General features: G+C 44.9%; 1 protein-coding gene across 37 annotated transcripts in view; it reads right to left on the bottom strand.

Annotated features, from left to right (window-relative positions):
- Window positions 1-16,563, bottom strand: part of LPP (LIM domain containing preferred translocation partner in lipoma) — a 397,232-nt gene that overhangs the window by 233,977 nt on the left and 146,692 nt on the right. For 28 of the 37 annotated variants that reach the window (XM_065073577.1, XM_065073576.1, XM_065073585.1 and 25 more), the window contains one exon: window positions 9,377-9,441. The exons of the other annotated variants lie outside the window; for them this stretch is intronic. The gene's annotated coding sequence lies outside the window, so the exon portion shown is untranslated. The remainder of the gene's footprint in view (window positions 1-9,376; window positions 9,442-16,563) is intronic. 37 annotated transcript variants of the gene reach the window in all.

Here is a 16,563-nt window from a genome sequence, read left to right as displayed (position 1 = left end):
AGAGAAGCACAGACACAGACAAATATGACACAAAAGCAAACATTAGCCAGATGAACAGCCAGGAACAATGACATCCAGAGCCCATAACCAAACACCAACTTCATTCTGTTTTACTCTTTTCTCTTCTAGCGGCTCAAGATCCTTCAGCCCAGTATGACCTGCTAATGGAAATTCAGGAATCAAATTTCAGTGCCCGGCAGGTATAATGCTTGTGCAGTGATTTGGGTACAACTACTCTCACTCAAGTAAAAAATATAAATAATTTCCTCTAAAATTTGCAATAAGACAAGTGGCTGAAAGGCCTTATTTGAAACAATGCAAACCCCTGCAAGTAGCCCACGTGCTGCCCCATCCTACAGATGAACAAATAAAGAGGCAGAAATAATGATTTGCTTATATTTATGAGACAACGATAACAAAATAAGCGAAGAACAGGACTTAAAGTACTAGACAACCATCATCTCCCTGGAATTGCTTTAACCTTCCCCACAACTTCAGGCTTATAACCTGTGCACCACACTAAGCAAAACCTCATCTACAACCTCAGCATACAAACAAGTTTGGAGATCAGCCCAACTGTGTATCAGGAACACATCGAGTATCTAAGTCAACACTGAATTATCTGTCATGTTAGTTGCATCACCGTGACATCCTATGACATATATAGTAGGAACTGCTACATTTTTAAAAAACCCAACCAAATAAACACACAAGTGAAAAAAAATATCACACACACAATCACAAGTAAGAGACGGTCCCTGTTCTGCAGTACCTTGGGTATTCAGGTTGCTATATAAATTTGCTCACTGTCTTGGGGTAAGAGACATAGGCAGTATTTCCTGTGGCAGAGAATTACACAGGCTGCTTGCCCTCCCCGGAAAAATAAAGTAATCCTGGAAGCAATTATCTGTCTCAATTGTTCCCAGAGCACAGGAACAATCTTTTAGCCCTCTTCCTATTTTCTGCTCAATGCCATCCAGGCTCAGGACGCAGAATTGATCACAACAACATCTCAGGTCTGGGTCCTGCAAACACTCACCCAGGTGAAACTTTCACACACAAGTAGCCCTACAGACTTCAGCTTGTGTCAGCCTTGAACTTGGCCAAAAAGTTTTTAGAGGACAAGAAAAAAAGAAACGAGAGGGTAAGAAACCCAAAGTATCTGGGAAATGTTCAGTCCTAGGCAGAGCCAGGCTTATCTCCACAGCTCAACACAGATAAACAAAGCATTTCTGATGCACCTAGCTTTGTCAAAATTCATTACCAGATTCTTAAAGGAAATCAGGGAAGAGGAGCTGTATCTGAGAACTGTGCATCACAGGTAGAACTCATAAGACAAGAGACCATTTTTGCAAACTAAAAACTTCATTACCATGGAAAAGAAAAAAAATATTTTCTATGGGGCTGGAAAACCTGTACCACTTTTAAGAGAAAAATCTAAATGCTGAGGGCTGTCTACCCGAGCCTGAAAGCATTCCCGTGCAAAACTACCAACCCAGCGCTGACAGCATTTGCAGGTGTGGAAGGCTGGCTTTCAGGTTCTGAAGTGTCCATATAGACTACAGACCCCAGAATGTGCCACTGCCCTGGTGCATCGGGGCTCCCCAGGCTGCACAGACCATGAAGATGTGGTTTGGTTACAGGACTGACCCACACAGAGGGGAAAGGTCTGGGCACCACATACCAACCCGCACCCCTCCGCGTATGCCGCACCAGCGACTCCAAATTTGTATTTTTCGATATCTTGACAACAAATATTTTCACCTATATACACACCCCCACTCAGAACTATTCAATGAGAACATTATTTTTGACCTGAAAGAGCCTTGACGGAAAATGTTCAATTTGCCCTCATCAACGGGGCTTAAGCATCAGTCAAAGTGTTTTCTTGAACTGACACCATCAGCGCCAAGCAGGAGAACAAGCTTTTTAGATAATATCTGCCTCCAAAGGCAGGTACTGACCTTTCAGTTGCACTATTACTTTTTTTTAACAACAGTAATATTTAAAATATTGTTACTTTTCAGCCAACACTGCTGGGGGAGAGGGAGGCAAGGGGGCTGCACGCCTGCTGCAGTATCACATGGCAAATCTTACTATCATTTAATTTTCAAATGAGGAATTTGGTAGTAAACAACCTTTTCCTTGTACACAAACATTTTTAATTTCATGCCCTGCTAATCATACATCTGTTAGAGCTCCTTTTCCCTCCATTGCAGTAATGGCAATAAAAGAAAAATCATCGCACTAACAATGTAGTTTGTCTAAAATGAAAATTGAGTAATAATCAGTTTTCCTCCATGAGATGAAGGAATGCAGCAAGCAGCAGCACTCGATGGCAGTGACAGAGACGTGGTTTGAAAAGCGACACCTTCACATTGTCCCTGCCAGTGCCACTTGCGGGCATGTTTGTGTAAGAGGCTTTTCGGGACTGCCTTCACCAGACGGCTTCTCTCAGGCTTCATGGTCATCCATGTCAGGCATCATCACCACAGAGCCCCTCGCACCATCACTGCTGCACCCACCACCCACTTTCCTCTCTATTTGTTCCTCGCCTCCTCTTTCAGCAGGATATTATTATGAGAGATGCTACAGCAACACCTTTGCCCTCCCAAACCTCCTCCCACTGGTGAGACCCAGCAGGTCTCAGTGTACCCAGCTTCAGACACATCCAGCACCCTTACTTGTGCTTTCCACACAAGAGCTGGCTAATGTGCTGCTTAGAAGTGCACTTAAATATGTGATTACATCCCTGAAAACAAGTTCTTGTCTTCTCTTCAATACCATTAGTGAAAAAGTTGAGGTTATTAGTTAACAGATATGCCCCACTGAAAGGCCAAGTTAATCACACCCCAAGAAACACCCACAACTGAGAAGATTATCTGATCTGACCTAAGTAAGACATTTTTTATTATGAAGGTGGTGAGACACTCAAACAAATTGCCCAAAGACGTGGTAGATGCCCCATCTCTGGAAATATTCAAGGTCAGGAAGAACAGGGCTTTGAGCAGCTTGATCTAGTGAAAAGTGTCGCTGCTCATTGCATGGGAATTGGACTAAATGATCTTTAAACTTCCCTTCTAAGCCAAACCTTTCTAAGATTTTATGATTCTAAGATTTGCTGTCTTGCATTGCCCACGCTCCTCTTTTCTGGATTGCTGACAAACAGCTTTTGCCTTTTTAGACTCCTCCTATTCCCGTAGCTGTGCTGGGCCAACTCCAGATCAGAAATATTGCACTTGTAAGACCTACACAAGAATAACTCTGAAAGTTTTAACAAGCAGTGGCAATTCCTCTGAACCCCCTGGCAATGTGGCACAAAGACATTACAGGCAGGGGTACACAGCTCTGCTACACCTGAAACTCCTCTCTGGCTTCCAGTCTTCATATTAGCATCCCAAATGCCTCTCCTTCCAGAGGCTGTTTTTGAAAGCACAGTTATCTACATAAGGTCTTCCTCATCATCATCAAGCACAGCTGTTAGCAGTCATTTGATTTAAGGAGACTTGTGCATTGACTAGTATCAATTAATTCATTCCATTTTGAAGATAAGCAAATGAAAGAACAAAAAATGGTCTAAATTTACAGAGGGGAGCTCAGGGCACAAAACACTCCTTAACTTGGGTCCAGAGAAACCAAAGCCACTGAGGAGAAGACTTTGGCATCCCCAGCCTCCTGCCTCCTCCTCAAGCAACATCAACCCTGCCCTGCACAACAACCCCTTCAGCTCACATGAGGATGCACAGGCAGCCTTGAGATCTTTATTTTACTTGTCCCTTCAAGCTAAAGCTATAAGGATTAGAAATATGACTATATAAGCCAGCTTTTTATTACTCAAAAGACAGTTTTACCCCAGTTGCCCCAAATGCAGAGTTATCCCCGGAGGCATCAACGCTGGTCCGTCACGGCTTGACTCCCCCAGCGCTGCTGCCTGAACCCCTGCAAACAGCCAGTGGGGGGCAAACACTGAGGACACAAGGTAAAGGTGACCCAAACCAGGCTGCGCCTAAGACTCGGTGACCACCATCATCATCAACACAGGTACTGACACATCCTGTCTGTCCACACACAAAAGCATTCGCATCTGCATTCTTCTGACCTCTAAGTGCATTCAGTCAAACAACCCTACCAGAATTAACAGTGAAGAGAGGGAGGAATGAAAAAAAAGACTTTGTTGAGCAAAAGTACTCTGAAACACATTTGATGTAATAGTCATATGATTAACAAACTGTCATATCAAAGTTTTCTGCAAAGTAGGAACACTCTGACAGTTCATATTTTAGAAATTGACATTTTGATTCATTACTGTAAATAGCGCTCTGTATTAAATATTGTGACAAGGCATACAGTGTATTTTTTTGAGTTCTATAACATTTAGGAAGTACTGGATTTTTTTTTAAAAGAGCATGTAGAATATCAAAAGCAGTTAAAGGAGAACTCCAAGAAAGCTTCTAGAGAAGAGAATCATTATTTCTGAAATAACCTTCTTCTTTGCCATCATCTTGAGCACTGCTGGGAACTTTGGCCCACAAGGATCTTAATGTACTGTTTGCATAATAAAACAGGGAATTGTCTTGCAGAACAAAAGAGCTATAAGGAAAGTGGCTACATTAAATAATGTAAAATTACTCAGTAGCAAGTCATCCCGAAGTTGGCATAAGAGGAAGAACACTAAAAGGTGCTGAATTACCACTCAGAATATCTAAGAGTGCAGGTTCATCACCAAGATAAACAACAAATGATGGTCCAAGTGTCTATCTTCCTTAAACCCTCAAGTCTCTAGCCACGTTTTGCTCCCTCCTGTCTCACCACTCGCACCAGTATAGGATAAATGTGATTGTATGGACACAAATGAGGGTCAGGGACACAAAGACAGCAGGACCACCTCTTCTAGCAACAGGACAGACTCAGACTGGTTAAACCTGCTCATTAAACCACTTCCTGAGGTCAGTTCTGGCCCATCTCCCCAACACTCAGAGACCGTTACGTCCTCTCAGCAGCGTGGTTTTGTGTATTTAGACCATGAGCTCTTGTGGACAGGAGGTGTCTCTCCCTGTGCACGGAGACCTCAGCCAGTCCGCCAGGACGTGCTGAAAGCCATATGTGGGAAGAGAGCTGCTACCACCCGTGCAACCCAGTATGGCCGTGCCCATCACAGGCAGTGCTCCCCTCGCTGCCAGGGCTGCCCAAATGGAGCTACCAAGGACTTCTCTTTGCACAAGGATCCACAGCAGGGCAACTCAAACCGCAGGGATGCTGCAAGCTGCCAGAACCAGCCCACCAACCAAGACCACTTAATCCCATGACCACTCTCTACCAAGTCCCTTCCCAGGTGGTGGATCCCTTCCCTGGATCACCAATATCAAGGCAAACAGGACTGGGTGCAGAAGCAATAAAGCAAATGTTCTATATTTCCTTAAAAGCAGCCTGTATGATAGAGAAATTAAAAATAACAGCTCCCACTAAAACAGAAAGACATGACAGAGCAGCTGAGGCAAACCAGAGGCTGCCTAGCCTGTTTGCAAGATGCTCAGGTGTTATTAGGACTGCAGTCAAGGGCTTTAGAAAGAAAAATAGCTACCATTACTTGCAGCCAGCTGCAAGTGGAGCTCTGGACTCAGCCTACTGAGAGAATGGATATACCGCCACAAACATGAGCCCAAAGCCTGGTCCAGGATATGGCAAGGCAGTCACATGCACCAACGATGGATCACAAAGCTGTTTGAACAGGGCTGTGACCCAGCACAGCCTGCGCTTCCCTAGGAGCTGCTACACAGCACTCGCATGCGGGGAATCTTGTGGATGGATTTGCATGCCAGCAAGTATGGTAGTAGTAGTGGTCTAGCCAGACATCCAAAACATATTGGCACCACTACAATTTGTCCATTCACCAATATGTTTTCCTAAAAATGCCCATATGCTTTTCGTGCAGTTCCCATATGCTTTTGCAAAGAGAAACAAAAACATTTTGTTAGTTGCGAGCGATTGATCGCCACATACTTCACAGAAGTCAAGCAGAAAAACAACAACAAAAAAAGGAGTCAGCTGCTTCCCCCTCCCTTTCCTCTCTGTTCATGGAGGGAACTGTGAAGAGCAGGAAAAAAATTCAGCCCACAGCAAAATACACACACAGCTCATTTTTTTTTTTTTTTTTGCACAGCAAGATATTCTAGGAATTACAGGAGGAATCTTCATTAAAAACAAGCTATCCAAGATCTGGCAGCCAGTGGCATACCAGGCAGTAATTCAGTGCTGGGTGTTGGGCTCTGTGTTCAGCACAAACTCAGGTCCTCCCCATGGGTAACACAGCCCACGGGAATCCAGGCTCCCAGAGAAGTGCATTAAATAAGCCAGGGAGGGGACAGTGTGATCAAGTGGTTACAGCCCTTCCGATTCACAGGGCAACTCATCCAATGTCAAAACTACGTATACCTGCAGGTATAAATCCCCCCTCCCACGCTCAGGGCTTTCCAGGGAGGTGCTGCCTTGCTAATGCAAATCCCAAAGCAGCGAGCAGGCTGCTGGGTTCAACTGGGAGCAGGCACGTGGGTGTACAAGTATGTGTGTGTCAAGGCTGGAACATGTGGGAACCGTAGCTGTTTCGTTAGAGACTCATTAAGAAATGCAGCAGACCCGGGGTCAATGTTCAAAGAGTAGCAGTGTGAAAGATTTCTCTGGAGAAAGATTAGCATGTGTTCTTCTTTACACAAATAAAATTAAAGAGAGAATCATAATACAGACAAATCAATTAACTTCTGAAAAGCCAAGGGCAGAGCATGAAAGAGTGGACAAGAGGGTAAGAGCTTTGTTAGAGAGCTGCTGAATCAGCGCACGGTCTTTCTTCCCTGGAGAAGAAATTCAGCTATTGCTACATGAAGTTCTGCTGTTAGCCCTGTCTGCATCACACTATGGGAACACAGCTGCTTCCTTCCCAAGATGGCCATGCACATACCTGTATATTGCTATAAGCCTACGCATGGAGAGCTTGGTATCATCTTTGTGAAGACTATGAAAATACACAAGGACAGATGCCAAAGGAATACTGCAGTGCTTGACTTGGCAGTTCTGGCCTTAGAGTAGAAGTTCAAGGCTGACCTTTTACATAGGACACCCAAAGCAGCATTCAACTCTTCTGCCAGAATAAAAAACCTTCTGTGATGCAGTCTCATGTTCTACAGATTTCCAGCAAATTTAACCAGAAATGCTCTTTGCAAAATTAGCATTTTCTTACAATGATCTAATCTCATAGAAAGCCTAATGAGAGGCCAGATGCAATAGGTCACGAGCCCAATCTTCCACAGAAATAAAGCTGAAAAAACAGCCAAGAGAAGAGAAATCAATCTCTTGAGCAGAGTAAAAAGCAATTTATCAGAGAGCTTGCTTGGCAAGATACAGGGGGATTGGACTAGATGATCTTTTGAGGTCCCTTCCAATCCCTAACATTCTGTGATACATTTTATTATATGTTTTTGTTGTAAGCACCTGAACACCTGACTTCACCATTCACAAATATATTGATGCTGTTGCTTAAGTTTTGAACAGAAAGCAAAACTAGTGCTGTTCCATTTAGTTTAACACCTATAAGGATGGGCTTCTTCCTAGATTTTGTATTTACAGCAACCCACTGGGACAATTCATTAGACTTTGCCAGGAAAGCTGCCACAGAAAGAGTGAGACTAACAGAAGAGCTGCCATTAATCTTCCATAACCCAGCAACTGGGAAGACCAGGCCTTGAACCAAATTCTATTCTCCTGCTATTAATCTCCTGTCCTCTACTTATTAATCCCTTGTCTGTCTTTGTCTTTCAACATTTATTAATGTCCCCAACTGTTTGTAGTAAACAGGATGCTGAAATCTCATCTCCAGCTAGCCATAATTTAAAAATAAACCAAAGAAGAGGGTAAAGGAAGAAAGGAGGGATGTGCATTGCATATTGAAAGGGCAGAGGGAAAGAGCAGTAATATTCAGTGACGCAACAGGGTAAAGAACCGCTCCTGATTTCAGCGTGCCATACAGATGTCTTACAATTCTCAAGTCAGGTAACATCAAGGCAAATGAAGTAACTCCACTAGTTGAAACCATCAGGGTAGTGGAAGAACAAAAGCCAGTGCACACTCTCCCCACATGGCAATGGGTTGCTCTGGACCAACGCTGGCTTACACGTGTGGCCTTCTGGTGCTGCTACCAGGCTCAGGGAAACATCACCACAACAAAGACTGCCCAGAGCCACCACCACAGCCTCCTAAGGTGCATCTCCTCCTGGAGAACTTCATGGCACTGAGCAGTTATAAACACAGCTACCAGCTATCCTTGTTCATTCATTATCTGCTTCTCAACAGGGCTGCTCACTTGCTTCTCACAGTGCCATGACCTTGTAGCACCTCTAGTACCTCCTTTGCCTCCTGGGATGGTCCAACTGCGAGAGGCTTGAGGTCAGATCTACTGCCCTGACACTGCTTCTTTTTTGCAATCTTACCTGAAGGTTCAGCCTAGCTGCAATTAATCATCATTTCATGGGATGGGCACAAAGCACAAGTCATGTCCTACAATAACCTGGCAAGGAACTCCTACAGGAGTTTGGGGTGGTTTATCAGGCTGATCCTTAAGTCACAGCAAAGTACCTGCAGTGACTTTAATGAAACTGGTAATTCTGAAGAATGAATTGACATTGGATACAAGGAAGACATTTTTTACGATGAGGGTGATGAGACACTGGAACAGGTTGTCCAGACAGGTTGTCGATGCCCCATCCCTGGAAGTGTTCAAGATCAGGTTGGATGGGGCTTTGAGCAACTTCATCTGGTTGAAGATGTCCCTACTCATGGCAGAGGGGTTGGACTAGATGACCTTTACAGGTCCTTCCAACCCAAACCATTCTGTGAACTTGCCCCTCACAAATGTTTCTATGCAGGTTATTCTTAACAGGCTCCTATGCTTTTCTGGTTTTGTCCACTGAAGCATGGTTAGATTAAAGCTCCATAATACAGTTAGCTCCCCAACATCAGCTAGGAGTGTACCCGGGCTGCAGAGAGCCATGCCACGGACAGGGAGAGAGTTCAGGTCCACAAGCAAGGAAGTCTCATTCAAAAAGAAGTAATACAGCCCATGGGACAAATGCAGCTCCATGCAGGACCATGCAATCATTCCCATGCAACACTCCAGTTCCCAGGAGGCCCTGCACATTTGCTGCTTCCAGACCTGGACTGAGAAACAGAAAAACCACTTTGAGCCTCCTAGGTTAGCCTGGCCTCCAGCACACCAGGCTTCAGAGGAATACCAGTTGTTTGCTGAATGACCAAACATGGTCCCAGGGTCTTTGTACTCTCTCCAAACTCAGCAGTTGGCAGAAGCCCCAAGACCTGATCCACTCCTCACCTGGAAGCAAGGCAGCCCCGTCAGGCACCCAGGCAGATGTACAGACAAGTTCTTCCAAGGGACCTCTGTGGGTGTAAACAGAAAGGTCAGGATAAATGTTTTGCTCATTACAAAAGCAGAAAGTAAATCAAGCTGGCTGTGACATCTTGCCAAAAACACAGCCCCAAAAGGGCCCATAATGCCAGCTGCCCTCTTGTACAGGGCAGACCACAGCTGTTTTTCCCTTCTGATACAACTAGTGTTTCAGTCTGTCTGTTTTGTCCAATATACGGGTTTTTTTACACGTTGGCAGGACAGATCTAAGCAAGCGTCAGAGTAACTAAGGTTTATTTGGGAGAGAAGCTACTTGTTTTAAATCACTGCAGAGCTGGTGAAAGGCACTGACGTAAGGGCGCCAGGTAACAAGGTCTCTTTCAAAGCCTGACCAGACACTCTTCTGCCTCTTGTGCTTAAAGGGCCTCTTCTTCCCGAGCCTCCTCCACTGCTCAGGCCGCTGGTGAGTCATTCCCATGGCGAGCACTAAGAAGAACCAAGGCTGAGATGGGATGCATTAAACACACACCAGTTGTGGAAAAAACAAGCAGCAGGATGGGACAACTCAAACCCTACCTCCAGCTCCAGCCCTGGTTTCCTTCTGGATGCTTCCAAAGCTAAACACCCAGCTAAAAAGAAAACACAGGTTTTCTAAGTTACACAGGCTGCTTTCAACCAGCAGCCTTTCACACTTCCAGCTTATTGGAACCTGAGCCTACTCCAGTGTTTTCTGTTTCCTCTTATCTCGGTCCTGGAGAAGAAATAAGCAAGTTTAAAAAAATACTAGTGGTGATTAGTGAAAGGACCAGTCCATATCTGCCTCCCCCGGCTCTTCCAGCCCACCATGCTCCTGCCTACCCCAGGTCACACCTCACTCCTCTTATAACTGCATCCTCATCACTATTAAACTGAAGCCTAACTACCTCTTAACAAACACATCTGAAATTAGCCAAAGGGTAAAAAACATGAAAGAGAAGGAGGATAAACATATCTAGCCTGTCACATACACTATTTTTTTTAAGGAAACCAGGCTGAAACCCATCAGCCCCACCATCAGCTGCTGTCTGTGCTCAGGAGAACCAGGTCTGGGCAGCAGCTTCACCCTCCTGGTCCATGGTGGAGAAAGGGGAGCTCAGGGAGAAGAGCCACAGCATTTGCCTCATATCCGCACTGAAGTGTAAAAAGCACAGAGAAATTTGCTGAGGTCTTGCCCACACAGACACTGGATATTCCTTTCATATTTGCCATGACAAAAAAATTCATGTTAACATTTTTGCAAGCACTGTAAGCCCATATCAAGTAACAGCAAAGAGGCAGACAGGTGTCCTGACCACATAGGAGACAGCATATGTGAATAGTTTGGAATTTATTATTATTATTTTTTAAAGGGGGAAACAAATCCCAGAGATTTTTCTGAGCATGATACATTTTCTGCTCCTTGTTTGATGTTGCTTTCAGATTGAAGACTTCAAATAGCTGACACCAACCTATGCCTCAAGCCTGCTTTAAACTAATGCCCCTTATGTGACCAGAAATGAATGCATGGTGAATCACATATGCCACACACAGTGGGGTGATGAGCAGTGGTCCACATCTCCTGAGAGCCGCATAGACACAAACACGTTGGGGGAAAGGAGATCCCAGCCTTCTCTGCATTACAGCCTGATAATTCAGCAGTAAAGCCTCAGATGGTTCGGAGTTGCAAAGTGCAAGTTCTGTGTCAACAGCCCAACCATAAGCAGTCAGAGAGAACAACATGACTATTGGCATTCTCTGCAGATTATGTAGAGATATGTATATTTATATATATAACTTGCATAGGCTGCACTTCCACTCTCTCTGCCTGCCTTTGGGAGATGCTTAATAGAAGCTGCATTTCACTTACTAGCCCAAATCAGGGGAATTTGATCTTGACAGTGGGGAAAAGAGAGCAACCCAAAGTTCCAGACTTTGGGGTATGTGGGTGCCAGCTCTTCACTTCTCTGCTGACATTACTGCTTCCAGGAATTAAACCAAAACCCCACTTAACTTCACAGAGGTTGCAATTTGCATCTAAAGTGCTGCCTAAGCCTCTGCTGTAATAAACAGACAGAGCTCCAGTAAAATCAAAGGAGTTATTCTGATTTTGTCTGGTTACGGATCTATAGACCCATAAACATTACAGCTCATCCAACTTCCAGTTAAATATTTTCTAATAGAAGACCATTATCTTCGTCAGATTGATTTCGACAACTTGTTTAGAGCACTCTTGAAGACTCATTAACATCTTTGGGTTTTGGTGGTTGTATTTTAAGAATAAAACCCAACAGCTATTAAACACTTGAAAAAGGCACGTTAACAGTTTACAAACAAAGCTGTAGTGGAGATTTAACTACGTTTTTGGCTTTTCATTAGGAAATTGGTCAAATGGAAGGAGCAAAGAAATTGGAAAAATGAAACAGAGCTTTTTCAAACACTGAAAACATCACCCATTTTATTTGACAGATACTGAATAAAAAAGAAACACAGGGATGAGTGAAGAAAAATCATGCTAGAAAAAAAAATCCTCTCCTCCTTTTGAACCTTACTAAATTATATTTCAGATTTAGTGGGCAGATGAGGCTGAGCCCAGCCCAGGAAATACAGATGCACTTTGTTGGTCATCACTGGCAATATCAGCTGATCTCAGGTCAGGCTCCTCTTCCTCAAACCTTCCTCACGCACCAGTAATAAAGCTTCTCAGTGACAAGCTTCTGCTGATCACACTCCCTGTAGGAGAACAATGTTATGATCTGTTTTACAGCTTTCTGCCCAAGGGTGGATACTACTGACCGTCACTACATCCATACCACAGACTCATGTTGTCTTCTTTAAACCATCTCACCAAAAGGACTGGTTCCCTTGGGCACAGGGCCATCCAATCCATTGTATCCAAGCTCCTTTTCAGACTGTTGCATTGCTACAGCTTTTCGGATGAAGAAGAGTCTTGGTTTGTCTGTTTGGTTGTTTTTTCCTGTTATCTTGCCCAAATTATGCTGCCAGGCATCAACTGCAAGCCAAGCCTCAGACAGGGAGAGGTGGAAGAGTCTTGCCCAATGTTTTGCAGAAAACTGGCAAGCATCCCAGGCCCTGCCCCAGGGTTCAGGTGCTGATTAGGTAGGGCCACCAACACCTTGCTGGAAAGAGGCCCTTTTTAGCACTTCCTCAACCTGCGAACCTTCAGAAGGGGCAGTCCTGACCAGCATCACAAACCTGGGTCAGCAAGACAGAGGACTGGTGGGGAAAATTTGAGCCATTGCCCTGTCTGCTTTTAGTTTCACTCATTTCTCTCTCAAGGCAGGGAAATACTCTGAAATCCTCATGCTTGGATACCTCTTGCTTCAAAAGCAGCTTTGCAAGCCAGTGCGTTAAGCAAGGGGAGACACTGCCAGGTCCTGTGCTAAGGGTGTAACAAGGGCACCGTGGTGCAAGCCCGTGTCTTGCAGCCACCAGGCTGCTCCATCGCAGCAGGATGGCGGCCACATGTCCCAGCTGCTCTTCTGTGCTGGCGTGTCACCAGGCTTACAGGTACAGCTGTGACACCCACAGAGGTGCCTGCACTGACCATGGCTCTCTGCCAGCTCAAAGAGAAAGGGCAGAGAACACAGCCACACAACACACACCCACCAGAACATCAGTGTGCACAGGGGTGGTGAGAGGCAGAGACATTTACAGCCCCCCAAGGTGCACTCCATCATATTCCACTCTGCTCTTCCAACCCTGCATGCAGCTTTAAAAATCCGCAGTTCCAAACAACCAGCCCACATGCTGCTACTCCAGCTCAATGAGGAGAGGATGAGCTCGACTTGGCCAGCTAAACAGGAAAGGGCCAAAAGAAAAAAGACATTTTTAGAAATGGTATTTTGTTAAAACCAAACAAACACACCCCCAGCAAATCAAAGACAAAAGAGAAGGGATATGAAGACATAGTTTCCACTGTTCCTTCAGTGGTAGAGAGCAGCTTCCAGTTGAAAGCAAAGCTCGGGCAGCTCAGGTGCAGGAGGCAAAGCATCATGGTGTGCCATCATTGCACACCATGGACAGTCCTCCCATGTCAAAGTGCTACTGAACTGTGAGAGCAGCTTCTCTGGGAAGGTGAGAGGGGAGAGGATGCCTGGACATGCTGCTTACTGCTCCCCAGCACTGTCTGCTGAGCTGGAACTGCAGGAATAGCAGATCCAGGACAACGATCACACACTTTCCTCCTGTGCTGCAATTCAACAGCCAAACCATGAGCACCCTGGGGTACAGGACAGCCAGCACCCAGGCGTACCGGGGCTGCCAGCCCCGCCATGCACAGCTTCTTCAACAGGCTCTCCGTCTGAGAAGGACCATCTTTCCACCCACCGCTACATAGGATCTTCCCAGAGAGACCAAAGAGAAAGTCTGGCGTAGCTCAAATAAGCACCTGGATGTACAAACAACAGATTAAATTCTCAAGCTACAAAACTATGTTTTAGCAAAAGTGCAATTGAACTCCATGTACTTGTTACATTTCTAAATATACTCTGGTTGTCAAGACAACAAAGAGACTGATGGATCTCTAAAGTGTACTGTATCCATTTAATTGTCAGCATTTCAAACTGACTCAAGGAGGGAAAAAAAATGCTGCATGGTAAGTCTAATTGTCATGGTTACCACTGGCTAACCCCATAATAAAAATATATATATTCTAGCTAAATGTGCCAAGCCATGTGAGGAGCAGATGGGAGACATTCTCATTAGTGCAACAGCCTCCACTGCAAAACTAAACTTGAGGAAGGACGCGAGAGACTTTACAGAGATCTCAGACACAACAGACGCCGTGGGCTGCATCTTCCCAGTCGTTTGGCAGCGGTTGCTCAGGCTTTTCCACCGTGCTTACTCGCCCCGCGTGTGCTGGGACAACCCATGGGGCTGGGACTCCCTCATTTGCTAGTGTTCCTGTTTGGGGATCTCATCTCGCCCCCACCAAAAAAAGCCCAAGATGTGAGCTGTTACTCCTTAAAATCCTCTAGACATCATCTCAGGTGCAACCACCTTGGATTCGCACTCCCAGCATCACCTACTTGCTCTTCTCCCTCCAGGCAGCTGTACCTGAGCCCACAGGCATCGCTCCAGCAGGAGATGCTGCAGCCAGGCCCTTCTGCTCCCATATTGTTAACAGATAAAGCAAGGGCTAAATCCAACCTTGGAGAAGAGCAACAAGTGCGAAAAAACAGCGAGCCACTGCTCCAAATACACCAGCCTGAGGCTGAGCTGTGAAACACCATGCACCCCCAGGCAGCCTCTGCACCCGGTTTGACAAGAACAATTCAGCAGCATGAAGAGCCCCACAATTCATACAAGGTCCCTCCTGAAACAGATGCTTTCCAAAAAAAAACCTCAAACATTTGGTTCATTTACATGGAAGACCTCCACAACAACATCCGAGATATCTACCTGTCTGTAAAATGATTGTGGCTTTCTTTCACTGATCAAAACTCCTCCAACTTGTGCCCAGTTCTCACTTTTCTTTCATTAAAACAAAGTTTAATTTGCAGCAGAAAGGCACAAGTTTCATCCAGGCATGAGAAGCAATGGAAAACAACTCATGTTCACTTGAAGAGCATTGATGTCAATGAATGGTCAGCTTTCCGATTATTCTGAAGCTTCCTCAACATTTTTGACAGAAACCACATCAAAGTTGAATCATCCTTAAAAATCTCCCCCAAACCGTTTCACTCCGTTGTACACATAAAAGCTCTGTAGCTCTGCTGTGAGACGCTTTCATGGAAATCAAAAGGCATCGCCTAAAACTATCTCCAGGAGAGCCACAAAGTAAAATTCGATCTGTTTGGAAAACACTGTTTAAGAGTAACATCACTTCCCAGGTGCCTCAAGCAACACATCTGAGTTTGTGATACTTCTCCCGGAGCTTCTCTCCGCTTATCACCAAGATGAACAATTTCTGAATTCCAAATATGAGATTCTCGGTGATATAAAACAAGCTTTCGTGCCTACCAATACAGTCACCGTGCGGTTCACCCTTGCGTACTGCTTCACAGAGCGGTCTGCGCACGGAGACGGCCAGAAAACATCAAAACAGAAGTAGCACAGAAGTGCTGTTTCCGGGGTTTGGGTGAGAATTATTTCAAATTCTACTAAGATTAGGAGCTAAAAAGGAGCCAGGCATGAAGAAGCCTGTATCTCAATTACAGACAAAGGGACTTATAGGTAACTGTTGTTTTTCACAAGTATTTAAGTACACCCAAAGTAAGGCAGAAGCAGTATTTCATCCCTGGGTGCCTAAATAATTCTGAAACTAAGCATTACCCATAAAGAACTTCAAAGAGATCACAGCCCTTCTGAAAGCTGTATCCAGAGCTTAACTGAGGTGAAATCCCAAACAACTGACAGTTTGAAATCATGTTCCAAAGTGTGTATTTCAACATCATACGGGTGCAGGAACCTAACTTTGGTTTTCCTGTTACTGAAAGTGCTCGCCTAGGGCATCAAGCTCTTACGGTTATGGCTTTGGGACAACTATTACATTCTGTTCTAATAAAGTACGTGCTCTCTTGAGTAAATTCCCCAGGATGACTCCTTTGCTTTGGCACAAATGGACTCATTTGGTTGAGATAAAAGGATGTTCCCTTGCATCTCGCTTTTTTTTTTTTTCGTAAGATAGAGAAACAGTTAATTTTGCTAAATGAGTGTTCTGTTTCTGTTGCCATGACTTCACTGCAGACAAACACAAAACCATCAAGCTCCTTTTCCTTGGGTGTCTAAAAAACCAACAACAACAGGTATTTGATAATTTTGATTCTTTTGCTTCTTTTCCCAACATCTGGATTTCCAGCAATATCCCACAGTCAGATACATAATGGCTATAGACAGTCAGTAAATTAGAGAGATACTCCTGCACGTATTTACCCCTTCACCATCCACCTCTGTTAGCTATGCCAATGCAACCCCTGTGACTCCAGCATGCAGGGCAGTGCTTGTGTGAGAGAAAGCAGCAAGTCTCTCACAAAGAAACCCTGAATTTATGGGATTAGTCCCTGAAAGCCAAAATTCCCACGCTCCCGCCAAGGACTGAAGGACGGCTCCATCGGGCTCCCCGGCACACCAGGCTGTTACCCAAGATTTTGCCCCAGCCTAAAAACCAGAAGCTG

This window comes from Columba livia, chromosome 9 (genome assembly GCF_036013475.1).
Source record: "Columba livia isolate bColLiv1 breed racing homer chromosome 9, bColLiv1.pat.W.v2, whole genome shotgun sequence".
Taxonomy (NCBI): Eukaryota; Metazoa; Chordata; class Aves; order Columbiformes; family Columbidae; genus Columba; species Columba livia.
Note: the sequence above shows the minus strand (reverse complement) of the source record. Positions and strands in the feature narration are given on the sequence as shown.